This window comes from Dipodomys spectabilis, unplaced genomic scaffold, assembly GCF_019054845.1.
Source record: "Dipodomys spectabilis isolate Male_0828 unplaced genomic scaffold, ASM1905484v1 ptg000032l, whole genome shotgun sequence".
Classification (NCBI taxonomy): Eukaryota; Metazoa; Chordata; class Mammalia; order Rodentia; family Heteromyidae; genus Dipodomys; species Dipodomys spectabilis.
This window is the reverse complement of record NW_024870709.1, coordinates 18076381-18102881: the sequence shown is the minus strand read 5'-3', so window position 1 is coordinate 18102881 and position 26501 is coordinate 18076381.

Genomic DNA, 26501 nt, shown 5'->3' with positions numbered 1-26501 from the left:
GTTAGACAGGAGTTATGACATTTTGGGGGGAAAAACCTAAAGAAATAGATGTCATTTTTATCTCCTCATGTCCAGGGTACCTACCATCAGCTTATATTATTGGTAATGTAAACATTTCTCTCTTGCTGGATGCAAGGTTTATAAGCATCTATTGCAAATGCTGCTCTACTCTGCTAGCAGTTAGTGGGTAGGGGATGATGTTCCACCTCCCTGAAAGTGGAGTATTTCCACATCTACTTTTCTTCTATGCAGGAAATAACTATACTTTTTATGTTTACACATTGTTTGCATTCATTTATTTGCAATAATGTGGATAAAATGTTTCCCCCTCCCCATTTGTTTGTTTGGTGGTACTGGGGATTGAACTCAGACTCTTGTGCTTGGTAGGTAGATGTTCCATCACATGAGTTATGCCTCCAGACTTTTTTGCAGTAGTTACTTTTGAGGTAAGGTTTTGCTTTATTCCTGGGCTAGTTTTGGTTGTGATTCTTCTACTCATGCTCCTCAGTATGCCTGGGATGATGGGTGCATGCCAATGGGTCCAGCTTTTGTGTTTCCCCAAAGAGGTGTGTGCTGCTGCACTCAGCCATTGGTTGACACTTTTTGGTCCAGGATGGCCTTAAACTGTTAGCCCCCAATCTCTGCCTCCCAAGAAGGTAGGATTACACACATCAACCTCATTTTCAACTTGAAATAATTTTCAAGGAAGTAAATTAAACAGGCTATTCCTTAGGACACATGTTTAATTCATGTGCTTCTAGCTACATATTACAATTCATATTGCTTCTTTCATATTTCAATGAATTATCTTAACTTCCATTTTAAGAAATTCAGTTCTGCAAGGAACACATTACACATCTTCTGATTTTTTTCTCCTTGTTGGTACTAGGTCTTGAATTGAGATTTTTGTGCTATCTAAGTAAGTGCTACGCTACTTAAATCATGTCACCAGTCCTTTTTGCTTTGTTAGTTTACAGAGAGGGCCTTGCCTTTATCTGGGGCTAGTCTTGGTCTTGAATCTTCCTACCTATCCTATGGGTAGCTTAGTTACTGATATGAGCCACCCTGTGTAGCTTGTTTCTTGAGATAGGATCTTGCTAAGTTTTTGCCTAGGTTAGCCTCAAACCATGATACTCCTATCTTTGCCCTTGAAACAACTGTGATTACATGCATGACCCATTGAACCTGGCATGTTTATGATTTTGAAAATGGACACTGATCAAGTGCATCATATTCATTAACTGTTTTGTTGAATGGCAATGCCTTTATACAACTATGGAAAGATAACAAAATTATTTACAAAATTAAAGTGAAAAAGAAAATTATTTTCAGTTACACTATGACTGCAAAAAATGGATTGGAGCTGGTGCTGGTGGCTCAGGCCTGTAATCCTAACTACTTAGGAAGCTGAGAGCTGAGGATCACAGTTCAAAGCCAGCCCGGGCAAGAAAGTCCGTGAGACTCTTATCTCTAATATACCACTTGGAAACTGGAAGTGGTGCTGTGGCTCAAGTGGTAGAGCGCTTGCCTTGAGCTGAAGAACTGAGGGACAGCGCTCAGGCCCAGAGTTCAAGCCCCACCACCGACAAAAAAAAAAAAAACCACAAAAAAATGGATGGAGTACAAGACTTAGGTATAATTATGAGCTCCATGAGATTCTTTATAGCAATTTGATAAAGTAGAAACAATTTTAAGTGTGGAACAAGACTTTTGATAATCAGTGCAAGTAATGTGTAACAGTCTTTGATAAGAGTGGAGGTCTCTGACCCTAAACTCTACCAATTTTCATTGATTTCTATGCTATGTGAAGCTAGCATTTAAGTACTAATTAAATTTATAGACATGTATTTAAAACTATAGCTTCTGGTTTAAGATTGCCTGAGTCCTTCAACTATCCTTGGGAAAATTTCTATCTCACTCAAAAGTCCTGATTCTATATTTATAAGTTGAGTTGTAAAACAATGGTACTATGAATAACATTATGAATAATATTAGTAATAACTCTGTAAGCATTATATAAAATCATTGATGATTAAGTATAGTTTTTTCCTCCATGGTGCCTGGCATAGTATAGTACTATTAATATTAACAGCCTTTTCATAATCATTATGTGTTCTTTACTGATTTCTTCTTGCTTGAGACACAGTCTTTAAATCCAGTTACCTAGTAGATTTACCTGATACAAATCATGTACCAACATTGAGACTTAGGGGAGACAGGACAGGAAAGAAAAGAAACACAATAAAGGTGAGATTATATAAAGTGCAGCCTTAGTCTCATCCCATCGAGAGTTCTGGATTATAGATTATTATGCTAAAATTATGCCACTGAAAGATGATGGAGTTGGGCTTCTGTATGATTTGCCAGTTGGCCATTGATCTTGTCTACCCCAGGAAGAGAAGCAGGAGTGATGGTGAAAATTATTGGCATAACCAGGCCATGAAGACACAGGTGTCCATAGCTCATGCTTTGAGGAAGTTGTCTTGGATGCTCCATTACCAGAAAACTCTGAACCATGACCAACAATATTTCACAGAACCAGTAAGAGCATTGGAGGGATTATATAGAAACATCAAGAGTTCCGTTTGATTTTCTTTTTCCCCAGCCACACAGTGAACTCCCTATGGAAAAGATGTTTAGTGGAATTCCAGGTACTTAATAATTTCTCAGATTAGAACAATGAAACTACACAAGAAAAATCGGTCACTATATATATATATACATATGTACATATATATAGAAGCTTTTCCTTTAACAGAACAACTCAGTTTGTTGTGTTTTTACATTATTATCTTTTTCACATTATCTCTAGTGGAAAAAATTTAGTTCTTTTCCTGGAAACTAAAATATTTATTGACAACTATTCAAGGAAATGCTTCGACGAACATTTCCAAACTGTTACTCCCAACTAAATAGCACAAAGTACATATAGATAAGGTTCACTAGGTCATGGTACAGTCAAGACTTCCCCATTGTTCAGTACCTGTCCTTAGTCCACAGGTGCTTTGAAACATATTGTGTGAGTTGAATTGCAAGTTTTAAATTGCTTTCAAAACTGTCCAGGCAAGAGTGAGAACAACCAGATTATAAGAAAAACTAGCAATTGCGGGCTGGGAAGGTGGTTCAGTGGTAGAGCGCTTGCCTTGCATGCAAGAGGCCCTGGGTTCAATTCCTCAGCACCACATAAGCAAAAAGAAAAAAGCCGGAAGTGGCGCTGTGGCTCAAGTGGTATAGAGCGCTAGCCTTGAGCTGAAGAGCTGAGGGACAGCGCCCAGGCCCAAAGTTCAGGCCCCACAACCGGACCCCCTCCCCCCCCCAAAAAAAAAGAAAAAAGAAAAACTAGCAATTGGAAAAATACAAATCATAGAATTTCTGCAAAACATAAGCAAAGCAATATGTTTTACCTTAAAATTATTTTATTAGAAAATTTTAGAAAGGAATATAACCACATTTAAAAAATATTAATAGAGAAAACAATTTCTTTTTTCAGAATGTAATTAAGTATTTTTGAAAATGACCCTGAAAATAAAGAAATTCTATCAACTTTCTTATTCCTTCATAATAAAAGTTAGCTTTAAAAGAGTATTAGGCAAAATATTTTGTATAAATTAACACATTACACTAGCTGTGATAATTATGTAGTTAATTTTTTGCCCAAATATAAAAGAAAATAACAACCAAAATGAAATATATATATATACTTATGTTAAGGTGAATATATATTCATATCACTTATATTACTAATAACTAAATTCAAGCTGGTATTATTTAGTTCATGTAGTTGAAGCAATTTTAACATAATTCTTGTCAAATAAAAACATTAAAGTGCAAGTCATAATATTTTCCTTTTTCTGAAATTAGAAATAATTTTTTCAATAGTATGTATAAGAAATGAAAGTGAAGCAGTTTTAATTACTTGGTTGACTATCAAATGAATGGCAATGTTTTCATTTGTTTCTAAATAATCCTCTATTTTCTTCCAATGTACTAATCTTCTAACAATACCTTTTAAGTAGCAGTCACATTTACAAGAAGAAAAACATAGGAGAACACTGGCTATTGTCAAAAATAGATATGAAAAAATAAAATATGAAATTTAAATATAAATTCCTTTCAAAATGCTTGTCCTTTGATTGTTAAAAATCTAATCCATTAAATTTCCCTAGAACTCAGTTATATTATATTTTAAAACCATTTCCTGGCCAAAAGAGAAGTTAGGAAAAAAAGAAAAAAAAAAACTGCATTGAGTTTTGCTTGCTTTTTCAAATTTGCCAGATAAATGTATAAAATGAGAGCTGTAATTGTGATCTATTGGACTTGAAATATGAAACGTATCTTTCATGTTGCAATTTCAAATGTCTATTTAAGCAAAACTGAGGTCTGTTCAGTAATAATCAAAACAAAGAACAAAATGAATACATGTGTACTTAGCTTCCCTCAGGAATCAGTAGCAAATTGAGATGAAGAAAGGTAATATCCCCGAATTCTTCAGTTGTTTTCCATCACTCTCCAGCAAAATTCCTGTTTATTTTGAAATGTAATTTGTACACTTCGGTGTTGATATAAATGCATGTTTATAAAAGCTGTTTACAGGGTCAAAGAAAATATCACAAACTATCTGGCCCAGAAGCCTGATTATCATCCTTAGAAAAAGGAAAAAGTGGATCCCAATTAATTTTGGAGTAATGACAAAATGAAGGTAGCATATATTAACTTGTTTTATTATTAATGTTTTATAAACTATTTTTCAAAAATTTTCAAAGAGAAATTTTCATGATTATGATTTTTTTCATAGATATTTTATATATTTGGAAAATATTGCTTCTTCTTGCATTTTTAATGAATTCTCCACATTTAAAAAGATATGTTCAAGTTGTCTTTTTGTCTTCCTTCTCTGTGGCTGTAATGGCATTAAATTATATGAGAGGAAATGAATTTTAAAATGATAGCATTTAGACTTATTAATCTGTTAGAAGAAAAATGGACAATGAGTTAAGCATGGTAGAAACATTATCATTATTATATTAAGAAAAATATATAATCAAGTAAGAACTCTTTGTAACATACTAATCGAGACCAAGCTGAATAAAAACGGACATTCTCTTAGGGGGGAAAAATCACGAGCAATCCTGGAATGGTAAGTACAGAATTACACTCACCTTTATGTGAATTAAAGAGTTTAACTACAACTGGCTATTTAATTGGTCTAGTTGTAACACTGCTGATACCTCCCTCAGGATGTGTTGAATTTGAATGATAAGCCTTTATTAAAATTTAATTGTCTTTTATTAAGACATGAAAAAAGACATTTTTTGGTGCTTTTATTATTATCATGGTAATTTGCCAAAAGAAAGACTTCAATGTTTTAAATACTAATTATTCAAAGATATATTAAGCTCTACACAAAGAAAAATGGTTGCTCAGAGCCTTGCACATGCTGAGGAATAAAATATACCATTTGATACAACAACTCCTGCTGAGCCTTGCAAAAGAAAACATGTGGATTACAAAAATGATATACATCTCCCAAAAAGCCAAAGGAATAAATAAAAGCATAACAGAGGCAAATGAATATTCACTTATTTGAGACCTCTATTAATTGGCTGGTCTATGTACCAACAACTTTCAGTAACTGAGAATAAATATCGGTATTATAAATAAATCCACAACCATACTATAGGAGAGTGCCAAATCTTAGAAAATCTTGGATAAATTTCTCTAGAGAGTTGTATTTAAACTGAATTCTATGGCAGTAAGGAAAGAGTTGCAGGTAAAGAGTTATAGAAGTAGCATTTTTTTTTTTTTTTGGTCAGTCCTGGGGCTTGAACTCTGGGTTGGACGCTGTCCCTGAGCTCTTCAACTCAAGGCTAGAGCTCTACCACTTGTGCCACAACGTCGCTTCCGGTTTTCTGGAGGTTAATTGAAGATCAGAGTCCATGGACTTTCCTTCTGGGGCTGGCTTTGAACTGTGATCCTCAGATCTCAGCCTCCTGAGTAGCTAAGATTACAGGTGTGAGCCACTAGTGCCTGGCAAAAATTAACTTTCAGACCATTGTTTGGTTGAAATCCTTCTGTCAATGTTTCAGAGAATATTCTTATTGCTAACAGTAAAGCCTGTTTTTACATTTCCTGGTTACTTTCAATTTTCTTGTTGATTTCTATAACCTGGATTTGTCCTTTAAAGAAAAATCAAGTTATTCTTTCTAATCAACAACAACAAAACAAAAACACAACCTTTCTCCTTCCCATCACTACCATCATCTCTTATTTGACAGTTGGATAGGCCTCCAATGTCTGCTCCTCTGGTTTATTCAAAATAAAAGTCAGAGCCAGGCACCTGTAGCTCATGCCTGTAATCCTAGGTACTCAGGAGGCTGAGATCTGAGGATCAAGGTTGAAAGCCAGTCCTGGCAGGAAAGGCCATAAGACTCTCTTCTCCCATTAACCACCAGAAAAACCAGAAATGATGCTGTGGCTCAAGTGGTGGAGCTCTGGCCTTGAGCTGAAGAGTTCTGGGACAACATTCAGGCCCAGAGTTCAAGCCCCACAACTGATAAAAACAAATAAAGTAAAAAAAAATTAATGTTAGAAGGTGAGTTCTCTAGAGAAGTGATTAAGTCAGTGGCAATGGGATTAATGAAGTCCTTACAAAAGAGACTTCAGAGTGTTTCCTGCCCCCTGTGTCTCTTCTATAATGTAGAAGGGACATTGAAGACTCCATCAATGGAAAACAAGTCGTCATCAACACATCATGTTTCCAGCTCTCTTCTCATCCTTTACATCTATAAACAATATATTTGTGTCTTTATAAATCATGCAGTCTGAAGCTTCTTCCTATAGGGAAGTCTCCTTAAGCACACTAAAGAAGTATTTTCTCTAGTCAACCACATGAGTTATATATGATTGTATGACATTAGAGTTGAGGAATAAAAGTTGAAAACTTATCAATTGCAAATTACAAAAGAAGAAACAAACAGTAACAAGCAACTACAGTATTCCTGACAGGTTTTTAACTCTTTACATATGTTAATTAATGTAATCATTGTAAACACTCTTATCCACAATAAAGACGGCTGACACACCTGCTTTGAATCAGTACTCTTTCCATTTCACTATAAATTATTATCATGCAGTCATGCAAACTACACATTATTAGTCACAAATAGGTGCTCAAGGACAGGCTATATATGTATTTCCATTTAAATCTTACAGAATTCTATATAAATTTGATAATTATTATTTAGTAGGAAATTGTTTTGACCCAAAGTAATTATAAAATTTGGCTTGTTGGCATCTCCAAATACTCTATATTATACTTTAGAAAATATTAAAAATTATCATAGTCCTGGTCCTACCTGTAGATGATTTATTATTAATCAATTTTTATTTGCACATAGAGATGTTTTAGAAATGTCAATACATGGCATCTACAAAATGCTATGCAAAGATAATTCCTCATTTTATCTTATATTACTTATTCAGCTTGCTTCTTCCATGAGTTGTCTTAATCTCAGTTAAGACAACTTCTTCCTTATTCTTGCCTGGCTGAAGAATAATGCAGGAAGAACTTGGCATTTCACACTCAATGCACATAAACATTATCACTTTAAATGATTGTATTTTAAAAATGATAAAAAAGAGGGGCTGGGAAAGTGGTTCAGTGGTAGAGCTCTTGCCTTGCATGCATGAGGCCCTGGGTTCCATTCCCCAGCACCACATAAGCAAAAAGAAAAGAAGCCGGAAATGGCGCTGTGGCTCAAGTGGTAGAGCACTAGCCTTGAGTTGAAGAGCTGAGGCACAGCGCCCAGGCCCAGAGTTCAGGCCCCACAACCGGACCCCCCTAAAAAAAATGATAAAAAGAAGGAATTTATATATATGTAAACATAAACTAGCTGTATGAATAAATTACTTGTATACATATGCATATATGTAGTTGCTTTAGTAATTAAAAAAAGTAAATTTAGTAAGTTTGGGGCTCTTCATTTTCTTAGCTTGATTTTTTGGTCTATCAAATACATTTTTTATAAGCAAGCTTGTTATGCAAAGTACATAGTTCTGCATCTGACTATACTGATATGTGTGTGTGTGTGTGTGTGTGTGTGTGTGTGTGTGTGTGTGTGTATTTCCAGGCTATACATAACTCAATCCTTTATTAAGCTGGGAAGTGCAGTTGTGCTTAAGCTTGGCTTTCAGTCTTCATTGTGCAACATAGGCTATAGATAAAGGACTTAAAATCTCATTATCCTAAAGCCAGTAAATGACAGAAAGCATTTTCAATAGCATACAAAACCCAGTCACGTTGAGCAAATTACATGTTGTAGTAAAATATTTTTCAGAAAGTTTAAGATAGCATGATGAGCCTGGGAATTCCTCAACTTGATTTCTTCATTCAGGAAAACTCTATGATTTTTTCCATGCCACAGCTTTTATTATTCTTTATGATTACAGATGAGATATCAGTAGATGAAAATCCAGTTAGAAATCATAGAATCAAGTATTATAGCACTCTATTTAGTGTTAACTAGTAAACAATTGAAGGAAGAAAACACTTTTAAAATGTAAGACTAGGTGAATAAAATGAACTGATCATCACACTGCAAAAGAAATTTTAATTCCACTAAGCCGGTATATTTTCTATAATAAAAAATACTAAGGAACTGTGACTATAATGCAAAATAAATAGCTTAAAGCAGAAATAGTCAGGACATGACAGAAACATTTATAAATTAGACCTCTGTCTGTTGACAATATACTGGGAATAAATAGTATATTAGATTTCTGTTTTATCTAGGAGTCACACAAAAAGAAATGTCTGAAGAATGTTAGGAATGTTTATATTCTAATCGCCAGACTATCACAGCATTCCATTAAGTGGTAAGCGTGATCCATTTATATATATATATATATATATATATATATATATATATATATATATATATGTAGTTCCATAGCATTTCTAGTCCTACAGCTCTATGGTTTGTGGTGTTTGCCCTGGAAGGTCAGGAATTTTAGCTCTTCCATGAATAACAATAGACAAAATGTGTCAAGGAATGAAGAAATGTCAAAGCAGTAAACAGATGTAAAACTCTCCCTGTCCTTCTTTCCATCAGCTGTCAGTCACAGGATATCTACAGCAAGACACTCCCGAGAACAACAGCCATCTCTTGGGGTTTGTCATCTTTTAGAGGCCTCACAGCAGGCTGGATCACACTGGCTACCTGGTGTACCCAAGCTTGGGGACCTGTAACAAATGAACAAGGAAGACCCTGTTCATTGAATGCCTGTTGAGCACACATGACTCCAGTGGAGAACAATGGAGACCCCCAGAGAATTCACAACCAGATGTATTAAACCCTCATTTGCTGGATAAGGCCTGTCATCCCTTTCCTTTTCACTCTCAGAAGCATGCACTGTTTGTTATATGTAGTACTCCACAGGTTGAGACATTCCATTGTTCTTTCTTTTCACAAATAGGATTACAGTAGTCTTCATTGTCTTGCTGAAAAACACTTTTTGTTGTTGCTGTTGTTGCTCTTGTTTTAATTCTCAAATGCTTGATTGACACAACCCTGGGAGGTGTCACAGTTTCTCTAGCAATCATTCTAACCTCCTTGAACAAGAACAGTGTCATAGAGACTCTCCCAGGTGCTTCAAATGGCTGCTGTCAATAAATCAGAAGCATGGCTCCCTTGCCCAACATTTTTAACATCAACTGATGTCTGTTTGAGAAGCAGATAAGAAAGAAGACAGTAACTGGGTTGGAGTTTGGGCAGTGGGAGACTAGGTTCATGAAGGGTCCTCCATTTGAGGGCAGCATGTGTGGAATGTCAATTTAATAATAGAATTGACAGCTCGTCTCTGGTGTCATGCTGCCACAATGGCTTCTTTGACAATTTATAAAATGGATCCTTTGTAGATGTTAGTGAGTGGCACTGCATACATTTGTGAATGCCCTGCATAACTAACATTCTCCCTTATGCTGAATTTCCAGGGTTTAGCTCAAGAATCTATCCAGACTGACCTAGGGAACTGGTACATGAAGCTCCAGTGAAGCTACTTTGTCACAAACACAGCAACTGATGCTGAACACACATTATTTCAGGTCCTAAGTCAAAATACTTAACCTGTTAAAACTATTCTTATTCTAGAAAATATTTACAAATTTTGTTCTTGTACTAACACTAATAGAAAACACCTTCAGTCACATAGCAAGGTTATGATAAAGTTAGTACACACTGCTCTTTATCCATGTATATGTTGGTCACTCCTATAATTGAGTGAACCAACTCTGTACACTAACTTCTTTTTCAAAGAAAAGGCATGGGACATTAACCAAATAAAGGAGACTACAGAAAGCAACACAAATTTCTTAGCACTCCAGTTCCAGACCCTATCACTATGTACTTCTTTTGTATTTAAATGCATTTCATAGTCAATTCAAACTGAATAAATCAAAGAAACAAATTAAAAGCATTATAAAATGTGTTCCTAAATGTCACAGGTCAAAGTTATTTTTAAATTGTAGTCATTTACTCGATATATTGGGAATTTGTTTGTTTTATTTACTCATTTTGTCAGAGCCATCACAAATTGTTATTCTTAAATAAGCAATTGTACACAGAACATTTGAATAAATATGGCAAACCAGGAACAAGTTATTTGACCAGATCAATGACAATTTTGCTTTATTGTGATGGAAATAAGATTAGAAAATACATAAATCATATTTCCTGCTAAGAATATTGAGCATAGTGGCAGATAATTGGTACACATGTATACTACTTTTATTTAACATTCAATTATTTTTTATTCTAATATCTACTTACCTATCTATTAATTTAATATGCTGACATGTAACACTTTACAAAGTATAGGATTAATTAATTTGGGGTGAGTCATAAAACAATTCCACAGTGAATTTATAAAGCTGTAAAAGTGGAAGAAAATTAAAAAACCCACAATTATAAATTCACCATTTTAGTTTTTGAAGAAACTAATGCCACAAAATTAATTGACTCTGAATTTCATAAGTTTCTGTTAGTGATTACAAGAAACATGTTGGCCACACAATGTAAATCAAATATAATATCGTTAATAATCTCTCTATTGTCAGTATGTTTACATCTCAGCTCTGTATTCTGTTCATCTATAATATCTATGCTTAACATTTCACTGACTAAATCTTTGTGGTATGTTTTGATAGCCATTAATATGATTTCTCTATTCAAGATGTTCTTCATTCAAGATTACCTAGCCTATTGGGGCTCTTGAATCTTAGAATTATTTATTCAATTTCTATGAGAAAAGTCTTGGAATTTGATATAGATTGTGTTAACTATGTAGTTGCTTTGGTGGTATGAGAATTTGAACATTAATTATTCTGCTGTATAAACAAGGAATCTTTGTATTATTTGTGTCATGAATTTCATTTATATTGTATAGATTTCAGTATATCTTACTTGGTTAACTCTATCAATAATCATTTAGTGCGATTGTACATATGGTTCTATATATTATTTTTTCAAATAGTTTTTGATAATAAACAAAAATGTTGCTGATCTTTATGTACATATTTTGTATCTTATAATATTTGTAAATTTATTTATTAGTTCCCAAAAGTCTTGGAAGTCTTTAGATTTTCTAGCTAGAAATATGTTATTTACAAACACAGAGATCTGAACCACAAAACAGAGGTAAAAAAATAAATTTTTGTAACTAAACAGAAAAGAAAATTTCTTCCTCTTGCAAAATCAATGTTAAATTACACACATACACACAAACACACACATACAGAAACATGACAAATGGGACTTGTAACTACATGTAAGAAAAGGTGAATTTCCATGTAAGTAAGAAACTGAAACGCCTCAAGAGCCAAAAAATAAAGAAACCAAGTTGAAAATGGGCAAAGGACATAAAAGTACAGAAAAAGAAGGTAAAAAAGTCTATCTAAATGATTCTTGAATTATGAGATGATGGGAAATAAATCCATATGAAGGCATTTTATGGAGTAATCAATGTTTCAAAGTTTCTCATTACATTTCAGGAAAACATTTATGAGTGAAGGGGACTGGAATTTTTATTCCATTATTTTATAAGCATTTATTGATTATTATGTGTATTGGGCAGTATCTACGTAAGTAAAAAATAAAAATCTTTGTAAAGCAAAGCAGAAGCCTATCCTTATAGTATTTAATCTAGTAGAACATAGGTGATAACAAACAATAAATATTAAGGTATTTCAGTGAGCCTATGAGCATACGTGGTATAAATGAAGAATTACAGGATGCATGATGGAAGGTTGAAATTTTAGATAGCATGATTATTTAACATTGAGAAGAAAGTAGTATTTGAATAAAGATTGGTCCTGCCAGTGTCTGGGGACAGATCATTTCAGACAGAAAGGACAAATAGGCAAAACGCAAAACAATAACAGACATGTCTCAGAATAGCATAAAGGCCAGAAAGGGTGTAGTATAGTAAAACAAACAAACAAAAAATAGGGACGATAGAAGGTGTTCTTTAAACTGCTAAAGAAAACAAAGTGCAGAGGACTTTGTATCTAGATAGAACATTTCTGAGTGAAATGAGAAGCCAGAAGATCTGGAGAATCTGATTTATGTTTCAAAAAGATTTCAAAAAGTAACTGAGGAAGCATTTTAGGAGACAATTGTTTTTATTCTGTCTTGGTTAACTTATTAGGTGTCTCTTTTAATCCAGGGCATAGTCATTTGTAATGCACTGATATTATTCCTTAAGTCTCAATTGGAACAGTTTCCTACATTCTGATTGACTCTAATATTTCATTGGTGGGATATAATACCTGAAATAATTACTTTTCATATTTGTAAATGTCATTACATAATTATTTCCATATTTATAATATTTATTAATTAATATGTTTACTTTGGAAATTCAACTACAGAAAAAGTCAAGATTGAAATATCTTTGAGAGTGTAGAGGGACAAGTTTTTCTCAATGACAGCAGGGTATTGGGAAGATTAGAGTCTAGACTATCAGTGAATTTGAAGGTAGGAATGCAAGGAGTAATATCTGACAAAGATTGAGAATGTTCATTAAATGTTTTTCAAAAAACCATATCAACAAAAGCAAAACAAAAAGTAAGCTGTAACTAATGTACTGTACATTATAGATGAAGGTATTCTTGGAATGTACAAATATAAAATTAACCAGAGTTTGCACACAATGTTTAAAAATGTTCAATCTCTATTTAAAATATCACCATAATGGGAAGTAACACTACAGCTCATCATTGTGCATAGATCTTGGATATTAAGATCAAACTCTTATTTTGATCTGTTATGTTTTAGCTGTGATTGAAAAGCTTTGCATATAGATTTATGTTAGCTGGTTATGCAATCATTGCAGTTCAGTATACAAATGTAAACATTTCTACTTTCTGTACTTACTAGCATTATCACAGGTCTTGATTTAAATAAATTTTCATCTGAGAAATAATCTTCATAAATCTACACTAGGCCTCTGAATGGACGAGTGATTGACCCATTAGATATCATTTAAATCAGTTTCAATATCAAGTTCTTATAATAGTTCCTTCTCATTCATCTGGTCATTAACTTGGGATGGAAAACTCCCTTGGATATGTATAAAAATTCAGCCACTGCAAATGGTTAATGACAGCATTGTTTTTGTAGGCTTTTCCACATTATACTGGGTTCAATATATTTGGACATAACAGTGATTTTTCTTAATTCAGGGTTAGAAAAATCTCCAGAGAACAATGCAGTACAAAAGACTCAACTTGTTCACCAAAAAAGCTTTTTATTTTTTTTTTATTTTTATTTTTTTATTGTGAACATACTGTACAGAGGGGTTACAATTACATGGGCAAGATAATGAGTACATTTCTTATCAAGCATTGTAGCCTCCTCCTTTGTTTACCCTTTACATCCCTTTCCAGCCTTCCCCTGCTCCCCCACCCATTCCTTCCCGCCCCCCCCACCAAAGTTGTAAAGTTCGTTTTCGACATGACAACTTGTACTTCTCATTGTTGCAACAGGTCCACCTGTATCCTTATTTAAACGACTTGTTTTTCCCCTTACCCTCCACAAATTATACCGACATCAAATAAAATGAAAGCAGGGGTTATACTGTGGGAGAGGGACATACAAAGCAACAAAGAAATAATCTTATAAATGCGTTCGAAACAACTGCATGAAAGAAAAACATATTGGTTAAATTTTCTTCTCAGGAAGCTTATTCTTTAGAAATGACAATTCTCCAAAGAAGTCAGTTTTACTATTCCACATTGGAAGGTAGCATATCTCTAACTGTATATTAAACCACTGACATTCAAATTTATAACTGAGGGTTTTGTGAATTTAGTTACTATAAAATATTTCCCCAATGTGTAGTTATTTTCAGTGAGGTAAAAATGTTAAGCTTTGAAGCAAGAAAGTTAAGTGTTCTGATGGAATTACTGTACTCTCTTTACATTGAGGCTACAGGTCATGTTATAGTATTTCTATTAAAAAATACCTTGCATGATAATTTTCTAAGTCTACGTAAAATTTTCAGTGTGCAACAAGTTTTTAAATTTCCTAAATTCAAAGAATTGGTAAAGAATGCATCCTGAAAGAAACTCTTCCTTTAGTTTGTATAAATGCAGAAAATTTGACATAAATATCAGGGCTTGCTACATTACTGTCGTAACTATTTTAAAATAGAGTTGAAATCAGTCAAGAATAGATAAAGAAAATGAGGTTTATACAAAAAAGTAGTATGCAGCTGTAAAGAAGAATGCAATTATGATGTTTACAGGAAATTGGATGGAATTGGAAATTATGATGTTAAAAGAAGCCAGACTGAGAAGGACAGACATTGTACATCCTCTCTCATAGTATAATCTAAACCTGAAAATAGATGGCATTAGTATAAAATGAGGGTGGACTATATGGAGAGAGAAACCAATATATAGAGGAAAAGTGAAATGAATACTGCATAATAATACCAGTTCAAAATTGCTTAAAAAAGGAGAAGAAGAATAAGAATGAGTGGTGGCAAGTTAAATATGATTAAAGTACATTATATCCATATGTGAAATAATCAAGCTGCATAAAGATGGAAAACCAGTCATACACACAATACACATCAGTAACTAGAAAGACAATCACAGCTTCTTATTTTATCAGTGATTCTCAATATTCTGCCTCAATGTCCAAACCAGCAATGTTATTATACAACTGTCAGCTATCGAAGATCAGAAAAGCCAAAGGACAGGTGAGAGGCATTGCTGGTTTGGAATTTAAAAAACAACAACAGCCATCCATTATGTGACTATATTCCATCTATTCTTGTACAATATTGCTGTGGATGATGCTCAGTCTTGGTACTTCTATAAAATCAAGTTATATAATGTGTATCCAAAGTAATATATTTATGCAAATCAGCAAAGAAACCAGATACATAAATATTAATCATAAAATATACAAAATACTCTCTAACTTAAAATTTTCATTTCCTATAGAAAATGATATTCAAATAATGAAAGCTAAAAAGATGAATGGATCAAGAAGATGTGGTATATATACACAATGGAATTCTATGCCTCCATCAGAAAGAATGACATTTCCCCATTTGTTAGGAAATGGAAAGGCTTGGAAAAAATTATATTAAGTGAAGTAAGCCAGGCCCAAAGAAACATAGGTCCCATGGTTTCCCTTATTTGCAATATCTAGTATAGGTATGAGTCAAGCGGAAAAAGTCAGATAATGTGATGTTAGGAAAACGAAACCTCAAATATGTATTTTAATGTTTTTGTTTCTTTCATGCATGTGTTTCTAACGCATTTATAAGATTATTTCTTTGTTGCTTTGTATGTCCCTCCCCCACAGTGTAACCCCCGCTTTCACTATATTTGATGTCAGTATAACATGTGGAGGAGATGGGGACAAACAAGTCGTTTAAGGATTCAGGTGGACCTGTTGCAACAATGAGAAGTACAAAATGTCATGTCAAAACCAGCTTTACAATGTCGGTGTGGGGGGGGGGTATGATTGGGTGGGAGGGAGGGGGGAGGCTGGGAAGGGAGGTGAAGGGTAAACAAAGGAGGACTCTGCAATGCTTGGTAAGAAATGTATGCATTATCCTGCCCATGTAATTGTAACCCCTCTGTACAGTATGTTCTCAAATAAAATAAAATTAAAAAAAAAATGTCATGAAAATTTCAGGTAAAATAAATAATTAAGAGGGTAAGACTCAGTTTGAATCAATGATAATTGTTTATGATCTGATACTATTTTTACATTTCTAAGATATAAATACTTCTAATAACATTTTTGTGTAATGAAATTGTTTCAACTCTGCTTAAAATAACAAAATACAACTGAAATTTAATCATATTTTATAGATAAAGGCCAAAAGAGAGAGTATATTCATTTATCTACAGTGGTAAAGTACAGTAAATATAGTGGCTTAAAGCAACATATATTTGTTATATTTTACTTTTGTGGTCCCATTCTGGCATAAGCCTTACAATTCTAAAATTAAGATAAAGCCCAGTTGCATGCTTTCTAACTTTCTATGGGGAATATATTTTCTTGTCACCATCTATAGTGTTCAGTGGCTCATGGCCTCTTTCTCTCATTAGGAATTTTCTATTTTCTTAACCTTTCTTCAATTGTTGGATCTTTATCTCTGACTTAGGTGGAGAAAGTTTGCACCTTTATGTATTTATAACTTCACTTCTTCAACCAGAATAATTTAGAATGATGCTCTTGTCAAGATTTTGACTCTTAATTTCATCTTTAATGTTTCTTTTGCAAGGTAAGGTGCAATGTTCACAGGTCTGGAATTAAGATAAAGACATTTATTGGTTCTTTGTTTTCATGTTTACTGGGAAACTCAAACATGATGTAAATAAAATCTCTGTTGTCATCCACAGGGATTAGAGATATCCTGGTATGTTGTAGGTCTGTACATTCTATAGAACCAGCAGCTTGGAATGCATCTACAAGTTTTCCACTTTGTCTAATAGGACACAGAACATATTGTTTGGGATATAGGAAGAAGTTATATTTTGCACGTCAGCCTTTTTCTACTGAAAATCCTATTTCTATTTTGGAGGGCAAATGTATTGAAAAGCATAGTGATGATTTAGAAAGAAAAATCTAATCTAGTGCTGTTTATGACATGAATCTTTCCAATTCACTTACTCAAACTTATACTTTGCTCTTTTACTTATATCTACTCTTGTATTTAATCATATAGGTGTGAAGGTCAACTGTACAGGTTTTAAGTTTACAAGCAGCACAATATTCTATGTGATTTAATGCTAGTTACTGTTAATAAGAAATAATAATTTATCTTCTAAAACCAACTAGTAATAAAAGTAATAAAGTCACACACAGATAAATGTTCAGGGAAAGATGTGTGATTTCAAGAAATAGCTGGTTCAAGCTAGTTCTAAAAATTTTACATTTTATACCTTCCTTCTAAGGTTTTTCATAATATTGAGATCCTTTAAAAATGCCTAGAATTGGGCTGGGAAGGTGGCTCAGTGGTAGAGTGCTTGCCTTGCATGCATGAGGCCCTGGATTTGATTCCCCAGCACCATATAAGCAGAAAAAAGCCAGAAGTGGCACTGTGGCTCAATGGTAGGCTGCTAGCTAGAGCTGAAGAGCTGAGGAACAGCACCCAGGTCCAGAGTTCAAGCCCCACGACTGATATAAAAAATGCCTAGGACCCTTTTGAGAGTGGACTAAGGACTGAGGGTATGGACAGATGTTAAATTTAGAATGAGAGTAATGTAATTAACTTATTGAGACCCTTTGTGTGATGAATTAAAATCCTCACTCCACTTTTACTTTGAAACAACTGCTTCCATAACAAAAGAAGACCACACAGAAAATTACAGATACTCAGAAAGATTTGTAGTTAAGAAAGAAAAGTTTACTTTCCTGTATGCTTTTTAAGCAAGAACATCAGTGGAGAGAAAGAGTAGCTAAATGTAGTTTTTCTTTACTGTGTTCACTTTGGTTAATGTCTTATTTCTCAAAAATATTTCCTTCTAAGGCTTTGTGTGCAAAGAAAACACACCAGAAATTTTGATGAATAATTAAAGAAATTGCATGTTGTTGGATTGTCATAGAATCTTTACTTTAGAGTTCAGGGCACCTGCTCCACGTCAGGTTCATATGATCTATCCCCACAGAAGGACATAATACTTCTCAAAAGATCCCTCTGCCAGAAGCCAACAATAAATCCCTCCTCAGCCAGACAAGTTGCCCTTTATTTTCTGGATTGCTGTGGGCATCTCACATGACATTCCCAAATAAGGTATTGTACTACAAGCCTGCTATGATTACTAGTAATGACTTAACTGCAAAGGAATTATAACAGTATGAATAACAGTGGTTAGCACTATGAATGTCCTAACTACTCCAAAAATGCCAGAGCAACAAATATAAAATGCTTCTCATTTGCCAGTTTGAAAGAAGTAAAAGTCAGAAGACTACAACTACTGTTAATCTGTAAACACTGATTGTTCATTCAACAGCAGGAAGCAAAACAAATGTAAAACAAGGGATGGCATTACCCATTCTGCTGTATGCCTAAGCAATTACATTACAGGTTTGAAAAGAAAACAGAAATTATATTTGAATGCAGGATATTCAGAAAGAAAAAAGCTTTGTGCATGGAAACTTGTTAAATAGAAAATTTATGTGCATTTTAATTTGCTTTTAGACAATCATCTAACTGTTGTTATGGAGCATATATTCCACTTACCTATTTGTATCTGGCATGATAAATGAATAGTTTTGAAGTGTGAAACTGATTCTGTTTATAGTTATCTAGTTATACCTTACTTATTTCCAAAAATGCTAGATTAAATATATGATTAAAAGCAACAGTAGTTTCTAAAGTAGAGAAAACTAATAAAAGATGTGCATGTTAAGTGTAATTTTGATTGCATGGTATTTGAAGTTAAAAATGAATTAAAAGGCCTAATCATCTAGTAAGTAATAGATATTTCTACTTTATTTGTAAATTTCAAATACTCATTTATTTATAAAACTGATATTTGTCTTCTGGAATTGTAGTCTTCAAACATTATAGGTTAGACACAGAACTTTTTAAGTAGTTCATTAATTAAACTACTAAAGTGTTCTTTTTATCCAGACTCCATTTCCAATGGTAATTCCAATTTGCTTTCATTTCTTCATTTCATGATAATAAGAGAATGATTACTTGTCTAAACACTCATAAAATTTCTCAAGCTATAATACGTGTGAACATTGATTATCAGAAAGTATGGTGAATGGGAAGAATGAAAGAGGAAATGCTCTAGAAGGAGGTGGGTGTCTTGCATGATTGTAGTAATCCATAGAGAGCTATTGGCATTAGTACAGATTAGGAGGTTTAGTGTTCCATATAAAACTACATTCTTCCATTTCTTTTTTCTCTCTAGGTTTGAACATTCAGTTGCTTCTTCATAGTTCAAGAAATGGCTTATATTTGGAATTCTTGAAAAATTGCCAGAAAGGAATTGACTCTGAGAACAGATTTGCATAGCGTGCAGCAGTAAACGATTATACAAACTGAGAGCTAATATGAACACAAGACTGAAAACCAAGATGAGAACCATACTAATGACTAGTTACCCTCTAGGGGGAGTAGTAGGATAATCCGTTATACACAATTGTGACACTTTTAAGAAAATTAATATTAACATTCCTATTTTATTCCTGGGTAGCATTAGAGGTAAGATGTAAGTATATTTGAAAGGGTTGGACATAGATCAAGCGATATAGGACATGAGTTCAAACCCTACTACCACACACACACACACACACACACACACACACACACGCACGCACACACATATACAGAAGTATAAGTATATTTGAAACAATAGATCCAAATAAGATCAAGTAAGAAGAAACTCTCTTAAAGCTAAAAGTAAAAGAGGATTTAAGAAGAGCCTAAATGTAGCATCAAAAAATTAGAAAAAGTGCCCCCAAAGAAGTGGCCAATGAGTTAATAAGATAGTGAGAATTATATGATGTTACATGAATTTAGGAAAAAAAATTATCCAAGTGGAAGGAAGAAAAGGTATATAAAGAAAAGGTTCTTAAGATTATATATTGCAGGTTGGACGGTGGCTCAATGGTAGAGTGCTTGCCTTTCATGCATGAAGCCCTGCGTTCCATTCCTCAGCACCACATAAGCAGAAAAAGCTGGAAGTGGCGCTGTGGCACAAGTGGTAGGGTGCTAGCCTTGAGCTGAAGAGCTGAGGGCCAGCGCCCAGGCCCAGAGTTCAAGTCCCATGACTGATTAAAAAGAAAAGATTATATATTGCAATATGCAATCTATTGTTTAAATCATTTAAAATCATTCTTTCAATGGCATGGAAAAAAAGTAAGTAGAGTGTATTGAAATGAGAAATCCATCTGGAGTGCATTGAGATTAGAACTAGGAGTGAGAGAGCAGGCTCAACAGATATAGAACTTTCTAGTATGGTCTTTCAATGAGAAAGGGAGCAGAAAATGAGCAAGTGTATTGGGTGGTGAGAAAGATGCAGTTAAGTTTCAAAATGAGTTTTGTTGATTTGTTTTGCTGTTGGAAATAATTTAGGAGTGAGAAAACAAACCTCTATGACAGAGAGAGGGACTAACATGGGGCAATTAAGAGAGTGAAGGAATGAGATTCCTGAGATTATATGTGGAGAAGCTGCCTTAGGTAATAGCAAATATGTCCATGTAACAAGAGAAAAAACACTATCTAGTTCAGAAGCAGATACTGACTAAACTGCTGGAAGATAAAATCAACTCTAATGATAATTATTGTGAACGATATTGCTACAAGCTCTTCAGTGCATAAATTCAGTCTATGATTAGAAAAAGAGAAAAATAGGTATGAAATGGTAATTTTAGAGAGTTTAGGGACGTATACTGATGCTTTATCTGTGGTAAGTATGGTAATGAGATTGATTCATTCCTACAATGAAGAGGTCTTTGTTGGTTTGTTTTTTGTTTTGTGCTGGTACTGAGGCTTGAACTCAGGGTCTGGCACTGTCCCTGGGCTTTCATTGCTATTGAGCCAGAGCTCCACTTCCAGATTTTTTTTGTTTTTGAGTCGTCTATGAAGTGATCTCTCTCCTTCCTCTCTCCTCTCTGCTCTCTTCTTCCCCTCTTTCTCCCTCCCTCCCCCTCCCCTCTTTCTCCCTCCCTCCCCCTCCCCTCTTTCTCCCTCCCTCCCCCTCCCCTCTTTCTCCCTCCCTCCCCCTCGCTGTTTCCCTCCTTCCCTCCTCCTCCCTTTTTTCTCCCTCCTCCTCCCCTTTTCTTCCTGCTTGTCCTCCTTCTCCTCCTTTCCAGTCATAGACAGCTGCGGAGCAAACGAGTGGCTGAATGGCTGGATTTAACTATAGTTGGAGATTTGCCATCACGTGGGTCATAGGAAGAGGGAAGACCAGGGCTTTAGCAAGGCACTGTTCAGAGTGCTGCAATATCTAAGGAATTTAAGACATCTTGGCTGATCCACATAGAGGTGAAGGCAGGGATGTGGAAGGAAGTGAAGAAAAGATGTACTCCGAGACAGAAAGAAGTAGTTAATTATGGGGTACCTGTGAAAGATGGATCCGTAGCTGGGATGGATAGCTTCAATTATGAAACAAGAAAGTGAGGATGTAGTAGTCAAGTAGGATGTTTAAAATGGAGTCTTTTGAAGTGGGGCTTTCAGTACTGAAGACAGGATCTAAGAGAGAATAATCTTAGGGGCTGAAGATATCAAAGATTTTGATTTTCCAAGAGTATCTGGACCAGCAGTGTGGAAGGATACTAAAGATAATAAAGAGTGGGGTAAACTGAGATGTTGTGACTTCATTTATGCAACAGAGATTCTTTAAAGCTTTTGTTTTCCATTTCATTTATATTTTCTTGCCCCTGTATGAGGGGCTGTTAATTATGCCAATTCTATTATGAATCAATTTACTCAAACTCATTCTTACACTGTTTTTCTTAGCATCTATTCTCTTTTAAAAATACTTTCAATGGTTTTTATTGTGTTATCTTTATGCAGGTATATGAAATAATTCATATTCCTCTCAATCAAACACTTTGATCATTCTATAAGCTGCAAGCTAACAGCTTAACTTTTGGAGACAAATGTCTTCTTTTTTTTATCACACCACTAAACACTACAGGGAACTATTGATGTAAAGTAACTTTGCCATGTTATCAGGATGTTAGAGAATATCTCCCATTAAAATCTAAGCCTTATTGCCACATATAGACATCTGTAGAACATTCTAGCTGCCTGATTGACTTAACAAAACGTTAGAAAATTTCTTAGAAGCTATGCAAATCAAATCAAATAAAAAATAAACAAAAATTTGCATGCCATTTGGGTATTTTGTTTCTAATAACAACATTGAAATAATTTCAGTCTAGAATACAAAATTCTCAGAAACTGATATTTAAGAAAAGCAGTCAATTGGCTACAAATATCTATACAACAATCATTTTAGCACTATCAAGAAAGTTAGAAAAGAGATTAGGATGCCTCATGGGTTGAAGAGCAAATTTGTTAGTTATTTACCATTTATTAATTTAAGTTACTTATTTACCATTTATTCTTTTGTGGTCAGATACATAGATGAATGAAGAAAAAATAGACCCTGACATACAAGCTAACAGTGGTATGGAAAATCAATCTCAAATAATGACATGCAAAACTATCAGAAAGTCCTTTATGTATTCTCTCTTAAGACAAACAAACAGTGGAATTGGTTTCTCTAAAGGAAGGCTATACAGACAGTATTCAGTCGGAAATTTTTATTTTCTGATTGGTATGAATATGATTGCAATAAATGAAGTCTTTCCTTTGGTGACCAGACTACTAAATCATAAAACTATAAACAGTACCTACGCCATCTATTGGCAAAATGAACACAGAGCAAGATATTCCTCTAAACCTGGTCTAAGGGTCTGCATGCACAGAAGGGTATTTATGGATACCATATAAAGTAACAATTACATCAAAATACTCTACCTTGTGCATGATGAAATTGAACTCAATTCTGCACCTCATTATTCTATTAACAGAAAATACTCTAGTTTAGAAATCAATTCATCACAATTTTTGTCTCTATTTTCTGTAATTTAGCATGTAATATTATAAATATTGTTTAACTTCTTAAGTCCCACTTTTTTATGAAAATATATTTAAGGTTGTTAGTAGCAGTATATTAGTTCCTTTTATTTTTGAATAGAGGTCTATGCTACTGTTATTATCCTTTACATTAGATGCATAAATTCTAGTGATAGAAACAATTGTCCAAAGGTACTATTTTAATGAACAGAATTTTCTATATATCCATTAATTTTGATTAATCTGTGGCACATTGTTTATTGAGTGTCCAACTTGAAGACTCTATGGAGCGGGAAAAAACGGAAATTAAGAATTCATTTAAGAAATGAAAGAAGTGTGTGGCATATACTTCAACTATTAAAAGTATTTAGAAGAAAATTTTGTCATTCTGACTTTTTTAAAGGATTTGGACTTTTAAAATTCTTTTCAGAAACACTACAAGCAAAATGAATTGCCATTTTCCTAACACTCCAAAAAAGTAGTGTTGTTAGGAAGTGATAATGCCTTGTAATAATTACAGAGAAGTCTCTTCATGGTAGGAAAATGGTATACATTTTAGTGACATTATTGCTTCATTAAATTTAATCTTGATAGATGACTATTTTATTTATTTATTTATTTTTGCTGGTCATGGGGCCTGAACTCTGGGCCTGGGCGCTGGCCCTCAGCTCTTCAGCTCAAGGCTAGCACTCTACCACTTGTGCCACAGTGCCACTTCCAGCTTTTTCTGCTTATGTGGTGCTGAGGAATCAAACTGAGGGCCTCATGCATGCAAGGCAAGCACTCTACCTACCACTGAGCCACCTTCCTACCTCTTGATAGCTGATATTGTCAACTGCAGAAAGAAAACACATCTAAATGTCAACGTTCCCCAATTAGAGATAAAATAATTGGGAAACAAAAGAAAAGCAAACTATAATCTCATATCTAAATATTCTTAACATGAAATTATGTCATGCTAATATATTTTAAATTTTAAGACATTTATTCACACTGTGTTACGTTGAATCTAAATGCTATCAAAAAATGTTCCCCATTAATGTTTGCATTAGAAAACTTGCTGCGATGAAAAATGGGATTCCTCTAAGGGAGTAGCAATGCCTATGAAAATAAAATAACACAAAATTGACAAAAGAAAGGCATGATGACCTTTTTTGTTTCTTTTAAAACATTCTATACACATTCCAAAAATGGCAACCACAATTTGGATGTATTTCAACTATAGAGATTTTCTAATGTAAATACTAAGGTTTATTACCATAGTGTTTCAACTATTAAAACATTAACAAGTTAAGCACAAGGATTGCCACGTTTGTTTGTGCTTGGAGGGTAAGTGAATGGGATTTATGAGGTGACATTTGAGAGCATCTGGAGTCTTCCCACATGGTCCAGTTATCATACCAAGCCTGAGGCATAGAAAAGTTTTGGTCTTTGTGTCCATATTGTGCAGTCACTTTTCACATTCAAAATCATTTCAGCATGAAATTTGCTCGATTTTCCAAGACGTAAAACCAAACTTAAAGTATGTGTTTGCACTCTTATTAGTATCGGTCAAGGGGCTTGAACTCGGTCTGGGCGCTGTCCCTCAGCTCTTCAGCTCAAGGGGAGCATTCTATCACTTGAGCCACAGCACCACTTCCGGTTTCCTTGGTGGTTTAATTGAAGATAAAGAGTTTCACGGACTTTCCTGCCCCGCCCCCCCCCCCCCCCCCATAGCTTTGACCCGCGATCCTCAGATTTCAGCCTCTTGAATAGTTAGATTACAGGTGTGAGCCACCAGCGCTGATCTATTATTTTTATGAGAGAACAAAATATAAAACAGTACAGCCTTAGCAGTTAACGTTTTTCTTGAGAGTATGTCCCCTGTATGTAGCTAACCTCAAGATGGTTAAGTCTAGAAAATTCATTTATTTCTTAAGCAAAATCCACTTGCTTGTCACCTATTACAATAAGTTGATTTTTTATTTTCTATTCTGCTAATTATGGATGTTTGATTAACACTTGTAAACAGTTGAGGAAATATTTAGTGAAGTGCAAAACACTATGTTTTCTGCAGAGACAAAGTAAAAACATTTTGATCTGTACAAGGTATAAATAAAGACATAAGATTTCTTTGTGAAATTACGCTGTACCAATGGTGAAGTTTTTGCAATCTTGAATTATTTGAAAAATTAGAGATTTTTTTTTTTGTCTTCTAGCCTGTGGACCAAGTGTGGAAGTATCTAGTGAGATTGATACAAAGGAGGGAGGAGTTGAAGAGATGGGGAGGGAAAAGAATGATAGGAGAAAAACAAAGGAGGGGGTAACAATGTTCAATAGAAAATTACCTTGTTCATGTAACTGTAACCCCTCTGTACAGTATCTTTACAATAAAAATATATATTTAAAAATTAAAAAAATGTGCAATCTTCCTCTTCTTGGACCTAAATAAAAGAAAGACCCTCTCCAAAAAAAATCCCCACAGGAGCATACAATATTCTCATTAATGTCACCTAATGAGTAATTTGGGAAAAGGGTATAAAGAAGAGAAGTAAAAAAAAACTGCCCAAAGGTATGTTTCAAAATCCTGTCATGGAGAAATAAAGGTGTGACACAAGCACAGAGAGATGAGGAAAGTTCCTTCTCTACTTGTACTTTTACAGAAGTACAATTACGTGGCTATCTCATTTGCTTTGTTGTTCGTTTCCTGAGAATCACCTTTCCTTACACTCAAGAGACATTATTTATATTCCCTAGTTTCAAATACTTCATCACAATATGCATAAATAAATTTTAAGTCAAAATGGATCATACTATTATGATTAAAAATATGATAGAGGCAATGTGGTTACTTTACAGTTATTTGAACATGGAGGAGCCACATTTTTAATATTCTTAGATGCATTTAGAATGGTTTTTCCATCCTTGGTTGGCTCAAGAGCGAGCTGCTATCTGTCCCTCCAGGTGCCCATCTGTTACCAGGACCACAAGGAACCTCAAAAGGCAGCTGAAGATGGAGAGTGGAATGAGGGCACTGAGTGTAATTAATGTTAATTAATACTCGGAAAGAATCAGACATAAGAAATGTGGAATGTGTTAGAAGGGGAATTTCCAATTTCCAATGTTTTTTAACCACCTCAAAAATGGCAATTAGAAAAGGAACGGGCCATCAAAATGAAGGACATTGAGAAAAATTACTAGGTAAATTTCCAAATACAATTTTGGAGGACAGAAATGGGCATGGTTAGAAAGGTGATATGGTAAGAAGGAAGCAGTAAGTTAAGAAGGAATCAATAGGTTAAGATTTCTCTATCTGCTATTTAAACTCATTACAGCCCTGATACAAAAAAGGCAGAATTCATAAAAATCAGAAAAGTGGACTATGGGCATCT